The sequence below is a fragment of the Nomascus leucogenys genome, unplaced genomic scaffold, assembly GCF_006542625.1.
Source record: "Nomascus leucogenys isolate Asia unplaced genomic scaffold, Asia_NLE_v1 002230F_12106_qpd_obj, whole genome shotgun sequence".
Taxonomy (NCBI): Eukaryota; Metazoa; Chordata; class Mammalia; order Primates; family Hylobatidae; genus Nomascus; species Nomascus leucogenys.
The window spans coordinates 1-12081 of NW_022097092.1; the positions used below are offsets into that span (position 1 = coordinate 1).

General features: G+C 39.6%; 1 pseudogene; it reads left to right on the top strand.

Annotated features, from left to right (window-relative positions):
* The first annotated feature begins 6768 nt into the window (after positions 1-6768).
* Positions 6769-7521, top strand: LOC115834148 (annotated as a pseudogene).
* The last annotated feature ends 4560 nt before the right edge of the window (positions 7522-12081 follow it).

Here is a 12081-nt window from a genome sequence, read left to right on the forward strand (position 1 = left end):
GTGGAATTGTAAATTAGTGTGGCCATTATAGAAAAGAGTATGGAGGTTTCTGAAAGAAATTAAAAATAGATCTATTATATGATCCAGCAATTTTACTCCTGGGTGTATATCCAAAAAAAGGATATCACTGTGTCAAAAATATATTTGCATTCCCATGTTAATTACAGAACTATTTATAATAGCTTACATATGGAATCAATTCAAATGTAGAGCAACAGATGAATGGATAAACAAAATGTGCTATATATACACAGTGAAATCCTATTCAGCCATAAGAAAGGATAAAATTCTGTCAGTTAAAACAGCATGGATGAACCTTGAATACCATGTTGAGTAAAATAAGCCACATAGAGAAACACAAATACTTTATGATCTTCTTATCTCACTCATTTGAGGAACCTGAAAAAAAGGGTTGATATCAGCAAAGAGTACAACAGGGGTTACCAGAGACTGAAGCAGGAGGATGGGAAAAGGCTGCTTCACAGGTATTGTGTTATGATTAGATAGGAGAAATAGTTTTTGTTTTTTATTACACAGTAGAATAAAAAGATTAATGAAAAGTTATCGCATATTACAAAATAGCTAAAAGAGACCAGTTGTGGTGGCACATTCTTGCAATTCTTAAATTTTGTTTGACGGAGGTAAGAGAATCACTTGAAGTCAGAAGTTCAAGATCAGCCTGGGCAACATAGTGTGACCCTTTCTCTACGAAAAATTAAAACATTAGCCAGGCATGGTGGCAGGTTCCTGTAGTCTCAGCTAATTGGGCAGCTGAGTTAGAAGATTGTTTGAGGTTAGCAGTGAGCTAGGGTTGCACCACTGCACTCCAGTCTGGTGTTAGAGAAAGATCCTGTCTCTAAAAAAATAATACATAAAGATAAAATAAATAGCTAGAGAAGAAGCTTTTGAATGTTCTCACCACAAAAATAACACATGCATGAGGCAACAAATATACTAAGTACTCTGATTTTTATTGTTATACAACATATATATATATAATTGTTTCCCCAAAATATGTACAATTACATCTGTCAATTTTAAAAAATGAATGAAGACTATAATGTAAAACCTATAGCTGTGAAATTCCTAGCACAATACAGAAGCGTGAAGCTTCATGTCAACTGGTCTCGGCAATAATTTGGGGGATGTAACATCAACGGATGAGACAACAAAAGCAAGTGAATACACATGGTACTAAATCATTGTATGAAAAATATCCCAAACAGGCAAAGCAGAACATGGAATAGATATATGCACACTTATGTACATTTGTAGTATTACCACAAACATACTACCTGGAAGCAAATGTCCCTTTAAGGATGAGTAGATTCAAACAAACAGGGCACGTATTTCACTGGATAGCATTCAGCCTTTAAAATTAGGAAATTTGGAAAAGTACTACAATAAGGACAAATCTTGAAAACACTCTGCTAAGTAAAACAAGACAGTCAGAAAGGAAGACTGTATAATTACACTTATGTGAAATATTTAGTCAAACTCAAAGAAACCAAGTGTTGTAGTCTCAGCAGTGCACCAAGATGTAACAGGCTCTGGTTGTCTGCGATAACACCAGAGTTCTTTGTTCTACCTCTAAGGAGATTAAGGAGCGTGAACACAAAGGTGAGGTTGGAGTGAAAGTTTAAGAAGCAAGAGAAGAAAGCTCTTTGCCAGCAGAGATAGGTGTCTGAATGGGGTGCCCTCTACGAGTCTGGGGTCCAGGGTTTTTATGGACTGTGAAGGGAAGGGAATGTGCCCAGTTCACAGGCTGTCTTGAAAAATGTGTGGCTCAGCCTGGCCCAGGACTTTGTCCCAGGACCAATCAGGAGCTGAAGGGATGATTGATAGATGCAACTTAGCTTGGCCCAGGACTTATCAGAAGCTAAGGTGAAAGCTTGGCCCAGGAGCTTGGCCCGGTAGCAATCAGGGGCTGAAGTCATTATTCAGAGGTCAGACTTACAGTCCAAATAAAGGAGAGTGTCAACTGGAATGCACCAGAGCCCACTGTGCTTATGCCCACAAAAGGAGAAGAAATTTTTCCTGGGAGCCCACTGACTGTACAGAGACAAAGGCGTTTCTTTTTTTCTTTTTCTTGTCTTTCTTTCTTTCTTTTTTTTTTTTGTGATGTAGTTTTGCTTTTGTTGCCTAGGCTGGAGTGCAGTAGTGTGATCTCGGCTCACAGCAATCTCTGCCTCCTGGGTTCAAGCGATTCTCCTGCCTCAGCCTTCCAAGTAGCTGGGATTACAGGCCTGCAGCACCATGCCCGGCTAATTTTGTATTTTTAGTAGAGACGCGGTTTCTCCATGTTGGTCATGCTGGTCTCGAACTCCAGACCTCAGGTGATCCGCCCACCTCTGCCTCCCAAATTGCTGGGATTACAGGCCAAATAAAGGCATTTCTATGCTAGGTCAGTCTTGTTCCTTTTTCTGAGTGAGTTGGAGGTTTGTACAGGTTTTTATCTAAATGGGCTAGAGGTTTTTCTATCTGTGCAGCCATGGGCATGTCTCCAAGCACAACGCTATGTGCTAGTTCCCTTGTTGGTGTCTGCAGCTGGATTTTTTCCAGGCTTCGTTATATGTTATGTAGGGATGAGGCACTGACCAGGGACTTTCCAGGGACTCTTCTCTTGCTATATATCTAAGGCAAGCTAACTAACTTCTTTCTTAAGTAACGAGCATTTACTTTTACTTTTGTAAGACAAAAATTCTCTAAAACCTATTGCAAAACAATAGAACTATACTTACCACTTCTAAACCATATACCTAAAATGTTAGAAATGACAATGGCATGTTTTTAACTACAATTAGAAATTTAAGACTACCTAAAAGGCACAGTTAGAAAATCTTTCAAACATCACCTTCAAGTAACAAAGAGTTCTTCTCACATAATTATATGGATTTAAAGTATAAGTTGATTATGAATTTAAGATTATTTCCCTGACTACTCACCAAGATAAAATAAAATAATCACTAGAAACCAAGAAAAGAGGGAAATTTATAGCACTAATGTCCACATCAAAAAGCTAGAAAGGTCCTGGCGTGGTGGCTCATGCCTGTAATTCCAGTAATTTGGGAGGCTGGGGCAGGCAGATCACTCGAGGCCAGATGCTCAAGACCAGCCTGCCCAACATAGCAAAACCCCATCTCTACAAAAAAATACAAAAATTAGCTGGGTGTGGAGATGCACATCTGTAATCCCAGCTGCTCAGGAGGCTGAGACAGCAGAAATCACTTAAAACTGAGAAGTTGGGGTTGCAGGGAGCTGAGATCATGCCACTGTACTCCAGCCTAGGTGACAGAGTGAGACTCTGCCACAAGAAAAAACAAAAAAAACTAGAAAGATCTAAAGTTAACAGACTAACATCTTGATTAAAAGAACTAGAAAACCAAGTGAAAACGAACCAGAAAGCTAGCAGAAAACAAGAAATAACCAAGATCAGAGTAGAGCTGAAGGAGATAGAGACACTGAAAACTCTTCCAAAAAAAAAAAAGTCAACCAATCCAGGAGCTGTTTTTTTGAAAAAAAAATTAATAAACTAGATGGAACACTAGCTAAGCAAATAAATAAGGAAAGACAGAACAACCAAACACAAACAGAAATAATAAGGGAGATATCATCACTGATCTGATGGAAATATGAACAACCATCAGAGAATACTATAAACACCTCTATGCACATAAACCAGAAAATCTAGAAGAAATAGAAAATTTCCTTGCAAAATAAGCCCTCCCTAACACTGAACCCTGAATAGATCAATAATGTGTTCTGAAATTGAGGCAGTAATAACTACCCTACCAAGCAAGCTGAATTTGGCCAGAAGTACAAAGAGGAGATGGTACATTTTCTCCTAAAACTATCCAAAAACATTTGAAGACAAAGTTCTCTCTAACTCATTCTATCAGGCCAGCATCATCCTGATACCAAAACTTAACACAGATATTATAACAACAACAACAAAACACCATGCCAATATCTTTGATGAAAATTGTGCAATAATCTTCAATAAAATACTAGCAAACAAAATCCAGCAGCACATTAAAAAGTGCATCCACCACTATGGAATTGGCTTTGTCCCCAGTATGCAAGGTTGGTTCAACATATGCAAATCAATAAATGTGACTCATCACATAAAGAGAACTAAATACAAAAACCACATGATTATCTCAATAGATACAGAAAAAGCATTCAATAAATTGAACATTCCTTCAAGTTTAAAATTCTCAGTAAACTAGGAACTGAAGAAACATACCTCAAAATAATAAGAGCCATATACAACAAACCCACAGCCAATATCACACTGAATGTGCAAAAGCTGGAAACATTTCCCCTGAAAACTAGCACAAGAAAAGGATGCCCTCTCTCAACACTCTCATTCAACATAGTATCGGAAACCTTGGCTGGGAAAATCAGGCCAGAGGAAGAAATAAAGAGTATTCAAATAGAAAGAGAGGAAGTCAAATTATCATTGTTTACAGATGACCTGATGCTATATCTAGAAAACCCATCGTCTCAGCCCCAAAGCTTCTTAAGGTGATAAGCAATATCAGCAAAATCTCAGGATATAAACTCAATGTGCAAAAGTAGCTAGCATTCCTATACAAAAACAACAGGCAAGCAGGGAGACAAATCATGAATGAACTTTCATTCACAATTGCCACAAAGAGAAAAAAATACCTAAAAATACAGCTAAGAAGGAAAGTGAAGGACCTCTTCAAGGAGAACTACAAACAACTGCTCAGATAAAACAGAGTGGACACAAAACAAATGGAGAAACATTCCATGCTCATGGAGAGGAAGAATCAATATCATGAATATGAACATATTGCCCAAGGTAATTTATAGATTCAATGCTATTCCCATTGAACTACTGATGTTCTTCAGAGAATTAGGAAAAAAAAACAAACTTCTAAAATTCATATGGAACCAAAAAAACCCCAAATAGCCAAGCCAACCTTAAGGAAAAAAAAAAAAAAAGCTGAAAGTGTCACTCTACCTAACTTCAAACTACACTAGAAGAGCACAGTAACCAAAACAGCATGGTACTGGTATAGAAACAGACACATAGACAAATGAAACAAAACAGAGAGCCTAGAAATAACGCCACAAACCTACAACAACCTGATCTTTGACAAAGTCAACAAAAGCAAGGAATTAGGGAAAGGTTTCCCTATTCAATAAATGGTGCTAAGAGAACTGGCTAGCCATGTGCAGAGAATTAAAACTGGAACCCTTCCTAACACCATATACAAAAATTAACTCAAGATGGATTAAAGACTTAAATGTAAAACCCAAAACTATAAAAACCCCAGAAGAAAAAATCTAGATAATACCATACAGGATATAGGCATGGGCAAAGATTTTATGACAAAAAGGCCGAAAGCAATAGCAACAAAAGCAAAAATTGACTAATGGGGTCTAATTAAACTAAACAACTTCCGCAGAGCCAAAGAAACTATCATCAGAGCAGACAACCTAGAGAATGGGAGAAAAATTTTGCAACCTATCCATCTGACAAATGTCTAATATTCAGAATCTATGAGGGACTTAAACAAAATTTACAAGAGAAAAAAAAAAAACCATTAAAAAGTGGTCAAAGAACATGAACAGACATATCTCTAAAGAAGACAAACATGTGCCCAACAAACATGAAAAGCTCAACATCACTGATAACTGGATAAATACAAATCAAAACCACAGTGAGATACCATCTCACACCAATTACCATGGCTATTAATAAAAGGTAAAAAAAAAAAAAAGAAACAGATGCTGGTGAGGTTGTGGAGAAAAGGGAACACTTTTACACTGTTGGTGGGAGTGTAAGTTATTTCAAACATTGTGGAAGAGAGTGTGGAGATTCCTCAAAGACCTAGAAGCAGAAATACCATTTGACCCAGCAATACTATTACTAGATATACACCCAAAGGAATATAAATAATTCTATTTTAAAAATACATGTATACATATGTTCATTGCAGCACTATTTACAATAGCAATGTCATGTAATCAATCTACATGCCCATCAATGATAGACTGGATAAAGAAAATGTGGTACACATACACCGTGGAACACTGTGAAGCCATAAAATGTAATGAGATGATGTCCCTTGCAGGGACATGGTTGGAGTTTGAAGCCATTACTCCCTGCAAACTAATGCAGGAACAGAAAACAAAACACCACCTATTATTATTCTAACTTATTAGTGGAAGCAGATCAGTGAGAACACATGGACACATCAGGAAAAAAACACACACTGGACATCTGTTTCCTGGCAAGGTGGAGGGGAAGGAGAGCATCAGGAAGAATAGCTGCGGATTCTGGGCTTAGTACCTGGGTGATGAGATGATCTGTGCAGTAAAGCACAATGGAACACATTTATCTATGTAAGAGACCTGCATATCCTGCACATGGACCCCTAAACTTAAAAGTTGAAAAAAAAGTGTTTATCACATTGCCCCCTGAACTTAAAATAAAAGTTGAAAAAAAATGAGTATCTGGTAGATTTTCTATGTTAGACCCAAACTGAGGATCCCGAAGCTCCCACTGGGGAATCGTGGCTGGGGGCACACTGGGAGCCGCTGCCAAGGCCATCCACCCTCCTTACAGCCGCCTCCCTTCCCGGCCAGTGACGGAAAGGAGAGGGGGAATGTGAACAGCTGTGAAGTCAGACTCTCAGGAACTGAATCAGGCCCCAGCCCATGCCACCCAGCCAAGTCCAGCCAGCATGCCCGCCAGTCTTCCCAGACAGCCAGCCCAGCACTCAGGATTGTTAGATGGAACAAGGATCCATCATCACCCAGGCATGGAGGAAAGATGCCCTGGTCCTTACCAAGCAAGGCCTGGTTTCCAAAGTCCTTTCCGAGGAGCCTCATGTTGTCACATCTTTGAAGGCCCCTTTCTGCTGTTCTTGCTCCCAGCATGTTGGGCAGTCAAGTTCTATCTGCTCCCAGAGGTGACAGAGGAAAATCAAGTAAGGATCTGTATGGTCACGGACCTGGATGAAACCCTTGTGCATAGCTCCTTTAAGCCAATCAGCAATGCTGACTGCCTACTGCCTATAGAGATTGAGGGACCACTCCCCAGATCCATGTGCTCATGAGGCCTTATATGGATGAGTTCCTGAGACGAATGGAGGAACTGTTTAAATGTGTTTCTTCATTGCTCTCTTCATTCCAGCCTGAACAAGTATGCAGATCCTGTGATGGGTGTGCTGGACCGGTGTGGGATGTTCTGGGGCTGCCTGTACCATGAGTGGTGTTTGTTCCACCAGGGCTGCTATTCAAGGACCTCAGCCATCTGGGGAGGGATCTGAGGAAACTCTCATCCTGGACAACTCGCCTGCTTCTTACATCTTCCACCCAGAGAATGCAAGCCTGTGCAATCCTGGTTTGATAACATTCCAGACAGCACTGCTGCACCTGACATCAATCTTCGAGGAGATGAGTGGAGCAGAGGGCGTCTACACTAGCCTTGGCAGCAGTGGGCCCTTAGCCTTCCCTGCTCCCCAGCAATGGCCATCACAGTAGGGGACTTTCCCACACTGTGCCTTTGTGATCAGCCTGAAAGAGTGAAGGCTGGAACACCTACCCACATGGCCTGGAAAGAGTGAGAATGATTGAAAAGAGCTTTAGGACAGCTTCGATGCTGAGTGGGTGAATGCCAGACCAAGGATACCCAGAGCTACTGCCATCAAGTTGTTGGGTTCCGAGATGTGGATGTGAGAGAAAGAAAGAGAGCATGTGTGTTTTTCCATGAACTGGGCCCCAAGTATATAGTATTTCAGTGGGGAGAAGCTGAAAGACGACTCTTCCCAAGCCAGCTTGTCTCCTCTCCTGTCACCCTATGAGCCCCTGAGCTCCACAGGGATGAAGATGATTGAAGGTCCATTGCAAACCTGGTCTTTCCTCAGTGCTGCAAGGCCTATGCCAAGGAGAAAGGAAGGGTATGCTTTTGGTGTTCCAGACACACATCTTTCTGAAATATTTCTCCAGCCAGTTGTTGCAGACAAAAGATGACGTTTCTGGGAAGATGGGGACTTATGTCCAGACCAGTAGCAAGCTATCAGGTCTTGTGGCCCAAAGGCTACGCTTGCTTAAGTCCAGCCAAGTGCCTGGGATGGATCCTTTCTGCATCTCCCCAAGGCTCACCACTTAGCCATAGCCTCAAATCTGTGGGGAAGGAGGTTGTCTCCCCGCCCTGCAAGAGGACAATAACTGATTTCTGTTCTTTTGACTCTGTTTTAAAATTCTCTTAAAAAAAGAAAGAAAGGTATCTGAAACTGAAAAAAAAAAGGAAAAAAGATGAAAAAGATGACATACTTACATAGGTGAAAAACGCATAGATATATCTATAAGCAACGAACGCTGCTAATTCACATATAAATTAAACATCACATTGTCATAAAGTGTACCGAGTTAAAAATCATCATTCAACCCATGATATCAAGCATTAAAAGCAAAATACAATTACCTGATCTGAGAAAACATACCCCCGCAGAAAAGAAACACAATAACACAGAATTGAAAATAAGAAGAGATTTTAATGCATAAAATCCTAATACAACATAGATATACAATGAAAATAACTCCTTTCTTTTTATTGAGACAGAGTCTCGCCCTGCCGCCCAGGCTGGAGTGCAGTGGTGCGATCTCAGCTCACTGCAAGCTCCCCACTGGGTTACGCCATTCTCTGCCTCAGCCTCCGGAGTAGCTGGAATACAGGCACCCGCCACTAGCTCAGCTAATTTTTATATATTTAGTAGAGACGGGATTTCACCGTGTTAGCCAGGATGGTCTTGATCTCCTGAGCTCATGATCCACCCGCCTCGGCCTCCCAAAGTGGTGGGATTACAGGCGTGAGCCACCGCGCCCGGACGAAAAATAACTCTTTAGATATCTACAGCTTTCAACTGTGTGCACTCATGACAGCAGACATTTAAGTCATTGGAATTTAATAAACTACAGTAAAATTATACAGAAAATACATTACAAATCATTAATAATAGGCTCTAATGGGAAAATTTAATAAATAATCATTAAAAAGACAGGAGAATTTATATGTTCTCAATATGTGCTGCTATCTTACTACATAATATAATAAAACTGTATGACTATAATATAGCTTCAGGAGCTAAAAAGCCTTCTATTTCAAATAAAAGAACAACATAAATTTTGTAAAATGAGCATTACTGAAGTATAAAGCAAATATTTGGAATTAAAATATACCATCATTTAGATACAGACTAAAAAAAAGAATAGAAATGTTAATGATTCCTTTCTGCCTGCAGTGAGCTTAAAATTACAACCAAAAATTTTAATAAATATGTAGCAACTACCAAGAAATTTTATTGACAGCTTACATATGTGTAAATTTGACAATTTAGTTTAGAATTTTTAATCTGAAAATCACCAGCTTGACATTCATTTCAGAAAGTGAAACATAAAGGAGAGTAACATAAGCAAGAAGACAGAATAGGAGGTTCCGCATGCACATCCCCCACAACATAATGCAGCTGCCACAGCAAACATAAGTGCATTCATGAAAGCCTTGGAATCCAGTTCAGAGTTTGTGACACCCAGCTGGAGGCAAAGACCAAGGAAGACATCTTCAGAGGTGAGCACTTGACCAAGAGGGCAAGCTTGCCAATCATGGTCCGGCTTCAAAAGAGAATACAGCCACATCTTACTGTAGACTTGGCTATAACTCATTTGACCTTGGTCCTGACACTGCAACAATCTGCCAAAAACACAAGAGAATTCATACTCACCTGAGACTTAGGTGACGGCCTGCAGAACTTGGTTCTCTCTGTAGTCCCGAATCAGGCAAAACACACCTTCTTTCTTCTCCAGCCATGGTCCAGAAGAAATCTTCACATGATATGATGAAATGCTAACTAACAATATGAAAATACTAAAGTATAAATGTGACTATAAATGGCAAATACACGCTGAAATTCAGAATACTCTAAATTGTTATCATCTTAACTAGATATTAAAATACAAGATGTTTACATAAGTCTCATGTTAACCACTAGGAAAAAAAAACTGTAGAAAAGAAAAAGAGAAAGTAATTAAAGCATATACAAACAACAAATTTACACATTGGATATGGCGGCTCCTGCTTATAATTCCAACACTTTGGGAGCCAAGGTGGAAGAATCATAAGCTCCTTGGGTGTTGTGGTATGTGTCTGTAGTCCAAGCTACTTGGGTGGCTAAGGTGGGAGGATTGCTTGAGCCCAGGAGTTGAGCTACAGCGAGCTGTGATATGCCACTGCACTTGAGTCTGAGCAGAAAGCATAACTTTATCTCAACAAAAATTAACAATACACAGGAAGGACAGAACCAGAAAAAAGCAAATTTAAAATGGACAGAAACTACAAATTTACAATAGTAACTGCTTACCTATCACTACTTTACATATAAAAAGATTAAATTATTTAACAAACAGATACTGCTATAGACTGAATATCATCTCCAAAATTTAGGATAAAATTTAATAGCCAATGTGATAGAATTAAGAGGAGGAACATTTAAAAATTAATTAAGCTATAAGCACTCTGCCCTCATGAATGGATTAATGTTCTTATAATGGGAATGGCTAATTATAGCAAGAATGAATCTGTTATAAAAAAAAAAAACTCTCTCTCCCCAAACAACTCTCTCTCTCTCAAATCTTTGGCCACGTTATTATCCAGCAACAAGACCTTCAACAGATACAGTGTCATGTTCTTTTGCCTTCTCAGCCTCCAGAATCATGAGTCAAATAAAATTCTATTCTTTATTAATTACCAGTCTGTGATATTCTGGTATAGCAGCACAAAAGAGACTAAAGCAGAGAGAGTGGATGAATGAATCTTTTAAACCTCATAATATGCTGCTTATCGGAGACTCACATTTGAATTAAGAGCATGGGCTTAAAAGTGAAGAATAGAAAATGACATTCCATGCAAATAATAACCAAAGGGGTGCAATGTTAGTTATGCTTAAATTAGACAAAATAGACTTTTCTAGCAACGTCTGTCACAAGCATGAAATCAGTTTACATATAATAATAATAGAGGTTAATTTGTCAGGAGAATATAGCTATATTATTTATGCACCCAAAAGGGAGGCTTCTAAATATAAAAAGCAAATTTTGACAGAACTGTAGGGAGAAGTAGAAAGAAATCCAATAATAGAAAACTTTAATGAAATGTACAATAAAGGACAAATAGTTCACAGCACTATAAATTGGCAAGGGAAAGCTGGTCTCATTTGTTGCATTGAGAATGCAGCAAAGAAAAGTGGGGAACTTATAATTTTACTGCAAGCCTGAGTTAGGCTGAAAAACAGGGTGGCGATTAGAGGTCCACTTGCCATACATTAGAAAAACACCGGGGAAATCCAGTCCTCCACTGGAGTGTTAAAATAATTAATGAGCAGAAAATTAGACTAAAGTAGTCTAGTGCTCTGTGTTCATAGGTGTAAAAAAAAAAAAAAAAAATCTAAAACCTAACTCAAATACATTTCCTATAAACCACTATCTTAGCCTGAAACAAAATGCAGGTTTAACCAATCATAAATATGCAATTAACCTCTTAATATGTAACCAGGAAATTTCCGTCTGGATAGTTCAAATAAGGCGACTACATAACTGTAATCAATTCTTGAATTTGGGTTGCTTTCTCATGTACCTTATAAAAGCCTTTCCTTTATGCCCCTCTGGCGGACCACAAATCATGGCTGGGTGCTTTCTATTTCACCAATTCACTGTTTGTTCAAATAAACTGGTTAACTTTTTAACATAGACTCCCGTTAATTTTTAACAAGAGAGACTGGGGACCCCACGGGCTGCAGCTTCTCCCACGCACACACCCAGTCGTGGTTCTCCCTGATGACCCACCTGGCATCCCTGAACAACCTGCGAAATACTCAGGGCTGTGGGCGCAGAGCAGGGCGCTGCCCATGGACAGGACCGGATGGGCCGGGCGGGACGTGGGGGTCCCCGCTGCTGCTCAGCGGCCATCTTGCGGCCACAGGGGACTGGGCCAAGCCTCGGGAGACTCGGAGCTAACCGTGGGGAGGCCGGTCCTGCCGGTTTCACAGC